The sequence below is a fragment of the Acipenser ruthenus genome, chromosome 51, assembly GCF_902713425.1.
Source record: "Acipenser ruthenus chromosome 51, fAciRut3.2 maternal haplotype, whole genome shotgun sequence".
NCBI lineage: Eukaryota > Metazoa > Chordata > Actinopteri > Acipenseriformes > Acipenseridae > Acipenser > Acipenser ruthenus.
Genome location: NC_081239.1, coordinates 8,485,790 through 8,498,352, shown reverse-complemented (window position 1 = coordinate 8,498,352; position 12,563 = coordinate 8,485,790). Strand labels below are relative to the sequence as shown.

At 45.9% G+C, this 12,563-nt stretch overlaps 1 non-coding gene across 1 annotated transcript; it reads right to left on the bottom strand.

Annotated features, from left to right (window-relative positions):
* Positions 1 to 12,221: 12,221 nt before the first annotated feature.
* LOC131722812 (5S ribosomal RNA) lies at positions 12,222 to 12,340 on the bottom strand. The gene has a single exon (XR_009320045.1). It is a non-coding gene; the product is annotated as a 5S ribosomal RNA (ribosomal RNA).
* Positions 12,341 to 12,563: the final 223 nt, after the last annotated feature.

Below are 12,563 nucleotides of genomic sequence, written 5' to 3'. Positions count from 1 at the left end.
CATTCCTCTCTTTCTCTATCACTCCCCTCTTTCTCTCTCGTTCCCCTCTTTCTCTCTCATTCCTCTAATTCTCTATCACTCCCCTCTTTCTCTCTCGTTCCCCTCTTTCTCTCTCGTTCCCCACTTTCTCTCTCATTCCTCTCTTTCTCTATCACTCACCTCTTTCTCTCTCGTTCCTCTCTTTCTCTATCACTCCCCTCTTTCTCTCTCGTTCCCCTCTTTCTCTCTCATTCCTCTCTTTCTCTCTCGTTCCTCTCTTTCTCTATCACTCCCCTCTGTCTCTCTCGTTCCTCTCTTTCTCTCTCATTCGCCTCTTTCTCTCTCATTCCCCACTTTCTCTCTAGTTCACCCCTTTCCTCTCTCGTTCCCCTCTTTCTCTCTCATTCCTCTCTTTCTCTATCACTCCCCACTTTCTCTCTCGTTCCCCTCTTTCTCTCTCGTTCCTCTCTTTCTCTCTCCATTCCTCTAATTCTCTATCACTCCCCTCTTTCTCTCTCGTTCCCCTCTCTCTCCATTCCTCTAATTCTCTATCACTCCCCTCTTTCTCTCTCGTTCCCCTCTTTCTCTCTCATTCCTCTCATTCTCTATCATTCCCCTCTCTCTCGTTCCCCTCTTTCTCTCTCATTCCCCTCTCTCTCTCACTCCCCTCTTTCTCTCTCGTTCCTCTCTTTCTCTCTCCATTCCTCTAATTCTCTATCACTCCCCTCTCTCTCTCGTTCCTCTCTTTCTCTCTCGTTCCTCACTTTCTCTCTCGTTCCTCTCTTTCTCTATCACTCCCTTCTTTCTCTCTCGTTCCTCTCATTCTCTATCACTCCCCTCTTTCTCTCTCGTTCCCCTCTTTCTCTCTCGTTCCCCTCTTTCTCTCTCGTTCCTCTCTTTCTCTATCATTCCCCACTTTCTCTCTCATTCCTCTCTTTCTCTATCACTCCCCTCTTTCTCTCTCGTTCCTCTCTTTCTCTCTCGTTCCTCTCTTTCTCTCTCGTTCCTCTCTTTCTCTCTCGTTCCTCTTTTTCTCTATCACTCCCCTCTTTCTCTCTCGTTCCTCTCTTTCTCTGTCACTCCCCTCTTTCTCTCTCGTTCCTCTCTTTCTCTCTCGTTCCTCTCTTTCTCTCTCGTTCCTCTCTTTCTCTCTCGTTCCTCTCTTTCTCTATCACTCCCCTCTTTCTCTCTCGTTCCTCTCTTTCTCTCTCATTCCTCTCTTTCTCTATCACTCCCCTCTTTCTCTCTCGTTCCCCTCTTTCTCTCTCATTCCTCTCTTTCTCTATCACTCCCCTCTTTCTCTCTCGTTCCTCTCTTTCTCTCTCGTTCCTCTCTTTCTCTCTCATTCCTCTCTTTCTCTATCACTCCCCTCTTTCTCTCTCGTTCCTCTCTTTCTCTCTCATTCCTCTCTTTCTCTATCACTCCCCTCTTTCTCTCTCGTTCCCCTCTTTCTCTCTCATTCCTCTCTTTCTCTGTCACTCCCCTCTTTCTCTCTCGTTCCTCTCTTTCTCTCTCGTTCCTCTTTCTCTCTCGTTCCTCTCTTTCTCTATCACTCCCCTCTTTCTCTCTCGTTCCTCTCTTTCTCTCTCATTCCTCTCTTTCTCTATCACTCCCCTCTTTCTCTCTCGTTTCCCTCTTTCTCTCTCATTCCTCTAATTCTCTATCACTCCCCTCTTTCTCTCTCGTTCCCCTCTTTCGCTCTCATTCCCCACTTTCTCTCTCATTCCTCTCTTTCTCTATCACTCACCTCTTTCTCTCTCGTTCCTCTCTTTCTCTATCACTCCTCTCTTTCTCTCTCGTTCCCCTCTTTCTCTCTCATTCCTCTCTTTCTCTCTCGTTCCTCTCTTTCTCTATCACTCCCCTCTGTCTCTCTCGTTCCTCTCTTTCTCTCTCATTCGCCTCTTTCTCTCTCATTCCCCACTTTCTCTCTAGTTCACCCCTTTCCTCTCTCGTTCCCCTCTTTCTCTCTCATTCCTCTCTTTCTCTATCACTCCCCACTTTCTCTCTCGTTCCCCTCTTTCTCTCTCGTTCCCCTCTTTCTCTCTCGTTCCTCTCTTTCTCTCTCCATTCCTCTAATTCTCTATCACTCCCCTCTTTCTCTCTCGTTCCCCTCTTTCTCTCCATTCCTCTAATTCTCTATCACTCCCCTCTTTCTCTCTCGTTCCCCTCTTTCTCTCTCATTCCACTCATTCTCTATCATTCCCCTCTCTCTCTCGTTCCCCTCTTTCTCTCTCATTCCCCTCTCTCTCTCATTCCCCTCTTTCTCTCTCGTTCCTCTCTTTCTCTATCACTCTCCTCTTTCTCTCTCGTTCCCATCTTTCTCTCTCGTTCCCCTCTTTCTCTCTCATTCCCCTCTCTCTCTCGTTCCCCTCTTTGTAAATCACTCCCCTCTTTCTCTCTCGTTCCTCTCTTTCTCTCTCCATTCCTCTAATTCTCTATCACTCCCCTCTTTCTCTCTCGTTCCCCTCTTTCTCTCTCATTCCCCACTTTCTCTCTCATTCCTCTCATTCTCTATCACTCCCCTCTTTCTCTCTCGTTCCCCTCTTTCTCTCTCGTTCCCCTCTTTCTCTCTCGTTCCTCTCTTTCTCTATCACTCCCCACTTTCTCTCTCATTCCCCTCTTTCTCTCTCGTTCCTCTCTTTCTCTCTCCATTCCTCTAATTCTCTATCACTCCCCTCTTTCTCTCTCGTTCCCCTCTTTCTCTCCATTCCTCTAATTCTCTATCACTCCCCTCTTTCTCTCTCGTTCCCCTCTTTCTCTCTCATTCCTCTCATTCTCTATCATTCCCCTCTCTCTCTCGTTCCCCTCTTTCTCTCTCATTCCCCTCTCTCTCTCACTCCCCTCTTTCTCTCTCGTTCCTCTCTTTCTCTCTCCATTCCTCTAATTCTCTATCACTCCCCTCTCTCTCTCGTTCCTCTCTTTCTCTCTCGTTCCTCACTTTCTCTCTCGTTCCTCTCTTTCTCTATCACTCCCTTCTTTCTCTCTCGTTCCTCTCATTCTCTATCACTCCCCTCTTTCTCTCTCGTTCCCCTCTTTCTCTCTCGTTCCCCTCTTTCTCTCTCGTTCCTCTCTTTCTCTATCATTCCCCACTTTCTCTCTCATTCCTCTCTTTCTCTATCACTCCCCTCTTTCTCTCTCGTTCCTCTCTTTCTCTCTCGTTCCTCTCTTTCTCTCTCGTTCCTCTTTTTCTCTATCACTCCCCTCTTTCTCTCTCGTTCCTCTCTTTCTCTGTCACTCCCCTCTTTCTCTCTCGTTCCTCTCTTTCTCTCTCGTTCCTCTCTTTCTCTCTCGTTCCTCTCTTTCTCTATCACTCCCCTCTTTCTCTCTCGTTCCTCTCTTTCTCTCTCATTCCTCTCTTTCTCTATCACTCCCCTCTTTCTCTCTCGTTCCCCTCTTTCTCTCTCATTCCTCTCTTTCTCTATCACTCCCCTCTTTCTCTCTCGTTCCTCTCTTTCTCTCTCGTTCCTCTCTTTCTCTCTCATTCCTCTCTTTCTCTATCACTCCCCTCTTTCTCTCTCGTTCCTCTCTTTCTCTCTCATTCCTCTCTTTCTCTATCACTCCCCTCTTTCTCTCTCGTTCCCCTCTTTCTCTCTCATTCCTCTCTTTCTCTGTCACTCCCCTCTTTCTCTCTCGTTCCTCTCTTTCTCTCTCGTTCCTCTTTCTCTCTCGTTCCTCTCTTTCTCTATCACTCCCCTCTTTCTCTCTCGTTCCTCTCTTTCTCTCTCATTCCTCTCTTTCTCTATCACTCCCCTCTTTCTCTCTCGTTTCCCTCTTTCTCTCTCATTCCTCTAATTCTCTATCACTCCCCTCTTTCTCTCTCGTTCCCCTCTTTCGCTCTCATTCCCCACTTTCTCTCTCATTCCTCTCTTTCTCTATCACTCACCTCTTTCTCTCTCGTTCCTCTCTTTCTCTATCACTCCCCTCTTTCTCTCTCGTTCCCCTCTTTCTCTCTCATTCCTCTCTTTCTCTCTCGTTCCTCTCTTTCTCTATCACTCCCCTCTGTCTCTCTCGTTCCTCTCTTTCTCTCTCATTCGCCTCTTTCTCTCTCATTCCCCACTTTCTCTCTAGTTCACCCCTTTCCTCTCTCGTTCCCCTCTTTCTCTCTCATTCCTCTCTTTCTCTATCACTCCCCACTTTCTCTCTCGTTCCCCTCTTTCTCTCTCGTTCCCCTCTTTCTCTCTCGTTCCTCTCTTTCTCTCTCCATTCCTCTAATTCTCTATCACTCCCCTCTTTCTCTCTCGTTCCCCTCTTTCTCTCCATTCCTCTAATTCTCTATCACTCCCCTCTTTCTCTCTCGTTCCCCTCTTTCTCTCTCATTCCTCTCATTCTCTATCATTCCCCTCTCTCTCTCGTTCCCCTCTTTCTCTCTCATTCCCCTCTCTCTCTCATTCCCCTCTTTCTCTCTCGTTCCTCTCTTTCTCTATCACTCTCCTCTTTCTCTCTCGTTCCCATCTTTCTCTCTCGTTCCCCTCTTTCTCTCTCATTCCCCTCTCTCTCTCGTTCCCCTCTTTGTAAATCACTCCCCTCTTTCTCTCTCGTTCCTCTCTTTCTCTCTCCATTCCTCTAATTCTCTATCACTCCCCTCTTTCTCTCTCGTTCCCCTCTTTCTCTCTCATTCCCCACTTTCTCTCTCATTCCTCTCATTCTCTATCACTCCCCTCTTTCTCTCTCGTTCCCCTCTTTCTCTCTCGTTCCCCTCTTTCTCTCTCGTTCCTCTCTTTCTCTATCACTCCCCACTTTCTCTCTCATTCCCCTCTTTCTCTCTCGTTCCTCTCTTTCTCTCTCGTTCCTCTTTCTCTCTCGTTCCTCTCTTTCTCTCTCGTTCCTCTCTTTCTCTCTCCATTCCTCTAATTCTCTATCACTCCCCTCTTTCTCTCTCGTTCCCCTCTTTCTCTCTCGTTCCTCTCTTTCTCAATCATTCCCCTTTCTCTCTCATTCCTCTCTTTCTCTATCACTCCCCTCTTTCTCTCTCATTCCTCTCTTTCTCTATCATTCCCCACTTTCTCTCTCATTCCTCTCTTTCTCTATCACTCCCCTCTCTCTCTCGTTCCTCTCTTTCTCTCTCGTTCCTCTCTTTCTCTATCGCTCCCCTCTTTCTCTCTCATTCCTCTCATTCTCTATCACTCCCCTCTTTCTCTCTCGTTCCCCTCTTTCTCTCTCGTTCCCCTCTTTCTCTCTCGTTCCTCTCTTTCTCTATCATTCCCCACTTTCTCTCTCATTCCTCTCTTTCTCTATCACTCCCCTCTCTCTCTCGTTCCTCTCTTTCTCTCTCGTTCCCCTCTTTCTCTCTCATTCCTCTAATTCTCTATCACTCCCCTCTTTCACTCTCGTTCCCCTCTTTCTCTCTCGTTCCCCTCTTTCTCTCTCGTTCCTCTCTTTCTCTATCATTCCCCACTTTCTCTCTCATTCCTCTCTTTCTCTATCACTCCCCTCTTTCTCTCTCGTTCCCCTCTTTCTCTCTCATTCCTCTCTTTCTCTATCACTCCCCTCTTTCTCTCTCGTTCCTCTCTTTCTCTATCACTCCTCTCTTTCTCTATCACTCCCCTCTTTCTCTCTCGTTCCTCTCTTTCTCTCTCATTCGCCTCTTTCTCTCTTATTCCACACTTTCTCTCTCGTTCACCCCTTTCCTCTCTCGTTCCCCTCTTTCTCTCTCATTCCTCTCTTTCTCTATCACTCCCCACTTTCTCTCTCGTTCCCCTCTTTCTCTCTCGTTCCCCTCTTTCTCTCTCGTTCCCCTCTTTCTCTCTCATTCCTCTCTTTCTCTATCACTCCCCTCTTTCTCTCTCGTTCCTCTCTTTCTCTCTCGTTCCCCTCTTTCTCTCCATTCCTCTAATTCTCTATCACTCTCCTCTTTCTCTCTCATTCCCCTCTTTCTCTCTCATTCCCCTCTTTCACGATCATTCCCCACTTTCTCTCTCATTCCCCTCTTTCTCTCTCGTTCCTCTCTTTCTCTCTCGTTCCTCTTTCTCTCTCGTTCCTCTCTTTCTCTCTCATTCCCCTCTTTCTCTATCACTCCCCTCATTCTCTCTCGTTCCTTTCTTTCTCTCTCGTTCCTCTCTTTCTCTCTCGTTCCTCTCTTTCTCTCTCCATTCATCTAATTCTCTATCACTCCCCTCTTTCTCTCTCGTTCCCCTCTTTCTCTCTCGTTCCTCTCTTTCTCGATCATTCCCCTCTTTCTCTCTCATTCCTCTCTTTCTCTATCACTCCCCTCTTTCTCTCTCATTCCTCTCTTTCTCTATCATTCCCCACTTTCTCTCTCATTCCTCTCTTTCTCTATCACTCCCCTCATTCTCTCTCGTTCCCCTCTTTCTCTCTCGTTCCTCTCTTTCTCTCTCCATTCCTCTAATTCTCTATCACTCCCCTCTTTCTCTCTCGTTCCCCTCTTTCTCTCTCGTTCCTCTCTTTCTCGATCATTCCCCTCTTTCTCTCTCATTCCTCTCTTTCTCTATCACTCCCCTCTTTCTCTCTCATTCCTCTCTTTCTCTATCATTCCCCACTTTCTCTCTCATTCCTCTCTTTCTCTATCACTCCCCTCTTTCTCTCTCGTTCCTCTCTTTCTCTCTCGTTCCTCTCTTTCTCTATCGCTCCCCTCTTTCTCTCTCATTCCTCTCATTCTCTATCACTCCCCTCTTTCTCTCTCGTTCCCCTCTTTCTCTCTCGTTCCCCTCTTTCTCTCTCGTTCCTCTCTTTCTCTATCATTCCCCACTTTCTCTCTCATTCCTCTCTCTCTATCACTCCCCTCTTTCTCTCTCGTTCCTCTCTTTCTCTCTCGTTCCCCTCTTTCTCTCTCATTCCTCTAATTCTCTATCACTCCCCTCTTTCACTCTCGTTCCCCTCTTTCTCTCTCGTTCCCCTCTTTCTCTCTCGTTCCTCTCTTTCTCTATCATTCCCCACTTTCTCTCTCATTCCTCTCTTTCTCTATCACTCCCCTCTTTCTCTCTCGTTCCCCTCTTTCTCTCTCATCCCTCTCTTTCTCTATCACTCCCCTCTTTCTCTCTCGTTCCTCTCTTTCTCTCTCATTCCTCTCTTTCTCTATCACTCCCCACTTTCTCTCTCGTTCCCCTCTTTCTCTCTCGTTCCCCTCTTTCTCTCTCGTTCCTCTCTTTCTCTATCACTCCCCTCTTTCTCTCTCGTTCCTCTCTTTCTCTCTCGTTCCCCTCTTTCTCTCCATTCCTCTAATTCTCTATCACTCCCCTCTTTCTCTCTCATTCCCCTCTTTCTCTCTCATTCCCCTCTTTCACGATCATTCCCCTCTTTCTCTCTCATTCCTCTCTTTCTCAATCACTCCCCTCTTTCTCTCTCGTTCCCCTCTTTCTCGATCATTCCCCTCTTTCTCTCTCGTTCCCCTCTTTCTCTCTCGTTCCCCTCTTTCTCTATCACTCCCGTCTTTCTCTCTCGTTCCCCTCTTTCTCTCTCATTCCTCTCATTCTCTATCACTCCCCTCTTTCTCTCTCGTTCCCCTCTTTCTCTCTCGTTCCCCTCTTTCTCTCTCGTTCCTCTCTTTCTCTATCATTCCCCACTTTCTCTCTCATTCCTCTCTTTCTCTATCACTCCCCTCTTTCTCTCTCGTTCCTCTCTTTCTCTCTCGTTCCCCTCTTTCTCTCTCATTCCTCTAATTCTCTATCACTCCCCTCTTTCACTCTCGTTCCCCTCTTTCTCTCTCGTTCCCCTCTTTCTCTCTCGTTCCTCTCTTTCTCTATCATTCCCCACTTTCTCTCTCATTCCTCTCTTTCTCTATCACTCCCCTCTTTCTCTCTCGTTCCCCTCTTTCTCTCTCATTCCTCTCTTTCTCTATCACTCCCCTCTTTCTCTCTCGTTCCTCTCTTTCTCTATCACTCCTCTCTTTCTCTATCACTCCCCTCTTTCTCTCTCGTTCCTCTCTTTCTCTCTCATTCGCCTCTTTCTCTCTTATTCCCCACTTTCTCTCTCGTTCACCCCTTTCCTCTCTCGTTCCCCTCTTTCTCTCTCATTCCTCTCTTTCTCTATCACTCCCCACTTTCTCTCTCGTTCCCCTCTTTCTCTCTCGTTCCCCTCTTTCTCTCTCGTTCCCCTCTTTCTCTCTCGTTCCTCTCTTTCTCTATCACTCCCCTCTTTCTCTCTCGTTCCTCTCTCTCTCTCGTTCCCCTCTTTCTCTCCATTCCTCTAATTCTCTATCACTCCCCTCTTTCTCTCTCATTCCCCTCTTTCTCTCTCATTCCCCTCTTTCTCTCTCGTTCCCCTCTTTCTCTCTCATTCCTCTCTTTCTCAATCACTCCCCTCTTTCTCTCTCGTTCCCCTCTTTCTCGATCATTCCCCTCTTTCTCTCTCGTTCCCCTCTTTCTCTCTCGTTCCCCTCTTTCTCTATCACTCCCCTCTTTCTCTCTCGTTCCCCTCTTTCTCTCATTCCTCTCATTCTCTATCACTCCCCTCTTTCTCTCTCGTTCCCCTCTTTCTCTCTCATTCCTCTCTTTCTCTATCACTCCCCTCTTTCTCTCTCATTCCCCACTTTCTCTCTTGTTCCCCTCTTTCTCTCTCATTCCCCTCTTTCACGATCATTCCCCCCTTTCTCTCTCATTCCTCTCTTTCTCAATCACTCCCCTCTTTCTCTCTCGTTCCCCTCTTTCTCGATCATTCCCCTCTTTCTCTCTCGTTCCCCTCTTTCTCTCTCGTTCCCCTCTTTCTCTATCACTCCCCTCTTTCTCTCTCGTTCCCCTCTTTCTCTCATTCCTCTCATTCTCTATCACTCCCCTCTTTCTCTCTCGTTCCCCTCTTTCTCTCTCATTCCTCTCTTTCTCTATCACTCCCCTCTTTCTCTCTCATTCCCCTCTTTCTCTCTCGTTCCTCTCTTTCTATCATTCTATCTTGAACTCATTTGGAAGAAGTTTGTAACTCAGTTAACCCATTACACACATGTATTAATTCATTATCTTTAATTGAGTATTCAAACACCAATTCTCCCAACAAAGTGATTGCTTCTGAGGAACAGTACATTCACCATGTGAACAGGGAGTGGTTGGCTTTTTTCACAACTCTAGACGTTGATGCATAATCACTGGGTGCAGGCAAACTTGAACTTACAGCAATAAAAAGTTTGTGGGGAGAAGCTCTCCTAACTGCCACGATTAACTCCCGCATAGTATGTCTTAAGGGGATTGTCCCTGAGCAAGGCTATTTGTCCCAAAGTGGATATCCAGAACTGTCCTCTTGCAGGGTCTGCACGTTGCACACATGCTGGGGTGTACTGCGCTGCAGTGTGGTACCCGGATATCCAGAACTGTCCTCTTGCAGGGTCTGCACGTTGCACACATGCTGGGGTGTACTGCGCTGCAGTGTGGTACCCGGATATCCAGAACTGTCCTCTTGCAGGGTCTGCACGTTGCACACATGCTGGGGTGTACTGCGCTGCAGTGTGGTACCCGGATATCCAGAACTGTCCTCTTGCAGGGTCTGCACGTTGCACACATGCTGGGGAGTACTGAGCTGCAGTGTGGTACCCGGATATCCAGAACTGTCCTCTTGCAGGGTCTGCACGTTGCACACATGCTGGGGAGTACTGAGCTGCAGTGTGGTACCCGGATATCCAGAACTGTCCTCTTGCAGGGTCTGCACGTTGCACACATGCTGGGGAGTACTGAGCTGCAGTGTGGTACCCGGATATCCAGAACTGTCCTCTTGCAGGGTCTGCACGTTGCACACATGCTGGGGTGTACTGAGCTGCAGTGTGGTACCCGGATATCCAGAACTGTCCTCTTGCAGGGTCTGCACGTTGCACACATGCTGGGGTGTACTGAGCTGCAGTGTGGTACCCGGATATCCAGAACTGTCCTCTTGCAGGGTCTGCACGTTGCACACATGCTGGGGAGTACTGAGCTGCAGTGTGGTACCCGGATATCCAGAACTGTCCTCTTGCAGGGTCTGCACGTTGCACACATGCTGGGGTGTACTGAGCTGCAGTGTGGTACCCGGATGTGATCAAAACTGTTGTGCATTCAATCCTCCAGGCCCCTCAGAAATGAGTCAGAGGAGATTTTCTTGTATTTTTTTTGTTTGTTCCACACAGTGCACTTATCAACTTATATGTTGGGGTCTCATCCCTGTACGGACATTATGGATCTCAAGGCCAAGATGACCCAGGTCCTGGAGCTCTTCCCCTGTCCAGGTCCCGCAGCCCCAATCGCCAATATATGGGGCATTCCATACCAACTCAACCAGTGCAGATTTTACTAGAAAAAATCACCTGGGGGTTTTCTGACATGCTGAGTGCAGAAACTATGGTTGTTATTTTTTTAATTTCTCCTTCGACCTATGACCTATGACCTTGGAAGGGTCAACAAAAAATGAGAAATTATGTTGTAATCAAACTGCCATGTTTTTTCAATTTTGCATTGCCTGGAGTTAGATCTAGAGAAACAAGTGACAGGGTTTGCTTCCAGTGGCACCAGCTTGGAGCTGAGGGGTTATCAATGCCCCGTTCACACTAGCACACCCGTACCGGTACGGGAGTGTTTACACTAGCAAATAACCGAGCCGAGCCGGAACCAAGCCGTGAAACTCCAGCCCTGCAACATATCTGAATCTGGCTCGGGGCCGAAGCAGGCTGTGGGCGGGGATTTGTGTCATTCTGTTTGTTTGTTTTTTGCTTCTTTTTACATTTATAAACAGTGGTATGTATTTCTTGTTGTTATGCTAATCTTTTAAAAGGTTTGATGTGAGTGCTTGTAAAAGTAAAAAAAAAAATAGCTTAAACGTTTTTTTAGTCAAACGCGGACATCAGGTAATAACAAAGAAATTACGCTAGTTTCCAACAAAGCTGATAATACAACCGACTGTGTTTTCAAGTTTATTTTTTTAATAAAAAAAAGAAAATAAACCGTACCTTTTTTGCCTTAAGTCTGATGGCCATATTCATCTTCAAAAGACTCAGACTGCGACTCTCTTCCAGAAGCATTCTTCTTTTCTTTTTATATTCAATCCTTCGATGCATTTCAGCCGTGTTATTCAGCAGGTAAAACACAAAGATGCAAAAAAACACAACGAAAACATCCTGATCCGCCACAGCAACCGCCATTCTCACTGTCGTTTGTCGTCTTTGAAAACTTGCTGCTCAGCACGTTCATTATTCGTGACGTCATTCGCTCGGTTCTCCCCTCTCTCGTGTAAATGCGAGCCGAACGAGCGGAGACACACCAGGCCGGCTCGGCTCAGGTGTGCAGGTGTAAACGTAGCACAACTTGCTTATGGGACTTGGAGTTTTTTGTTATCATGACATATTTGATTGAATACTGCTCAGTTCTCCCAAGTGATCCAGGCTGATTCAAGTTCAGGATGCTCTCTAATTAAGTATGACCCCATTTTTGGGGGGTTTTGCCTCTGGGCTTCTCGCCCTGGATTGTAAGTCAAGGCGCCTGGGCCTAACTACTGTTCTCAGCTGTTGGCAGGACTTGAAGACGACGTTGTAGTTTCTGGAAAAATTAGCAATAAACAAATTTCATTTTGACATTTTCTATTACAAAGCATTTCAGCTATTGAATGACACCTCTCCATGCGTCTGACATTTTCATATTGTTTAATCCTGTCCAATACAAAGTGGACTATTCAAAGTAGTGTCCGATACATTCAACAAAACTTTTAAGGTTCCAAGTCAGGTCTACATCAACAATTATACAATTCTTAAGACAATTTGTTAATTCGTAATATTTTACCTCATGGTTTGACTTTTATCTTTCAAAATTTGAGTTAACAAAAACAAAGACCATTTCAATGTGTTAAAATATTTGTCCTTAATTGCAACCGTATAGTAAAACCACATACATTTCTTTATTACTTTCTTCTTCTCTCCTCAAGCTGCCGTCTGTTCCAAATGTTGGATTTGTTGCCTTTTCTTTTTAAGGAACACCAGTAAGTTTTCATGGCAGCTAGAAAATAGAAAAGTATATTTAAATATGCATGTACCATTTTCTGTACATATATAGGCTGATATACTGATAATACATTGAATCTCAATGTCTTTGAAATCACGTAATTCCACAACAATGTCTATTTATTAAACCGAAAAATAATGTATTTTTTAATGTTTTAACAAACGAACACACACACATGGGAAAAGGGCAGGATGGATTGAGTTCATATCATTTACTTATGTTAAAAGTTTCATGTTAAATGTTAAAATAAAATGTAAAAAATATTTCTAGTTGGAGCAAGTGTGAGAATATTATTCGAAATATGTGGGGAAATAGCGCCCCCTTTCAAGCTGTAGGTAGAAAAGCTTACAGCACCTGGTATTCCCAGGCGGTCTCCCATCCAAGTACTAACCAGGCCCGACCTTGCTTAGCTTCCGAGATCAGACGAGATCGGGCGTTCTCAAGGTGGTATGGCCGTAAGCGAAAAGCTCTAGTGCTTTAGTATGTTCCATAGTAACTAATACCGGAATACTGCTACACGAGAAAAAAAATTGAATTCAATTCAAAAAAATGAATGAATGAATGAATGAATGAATGAATACATAAATATCGACATAAATGTATTTATTCCCATACGTATTTATTTATTCATTCCAATATTTACATATTACTTTATTTATTTCGATAATTGCGGGTGGTCGGACA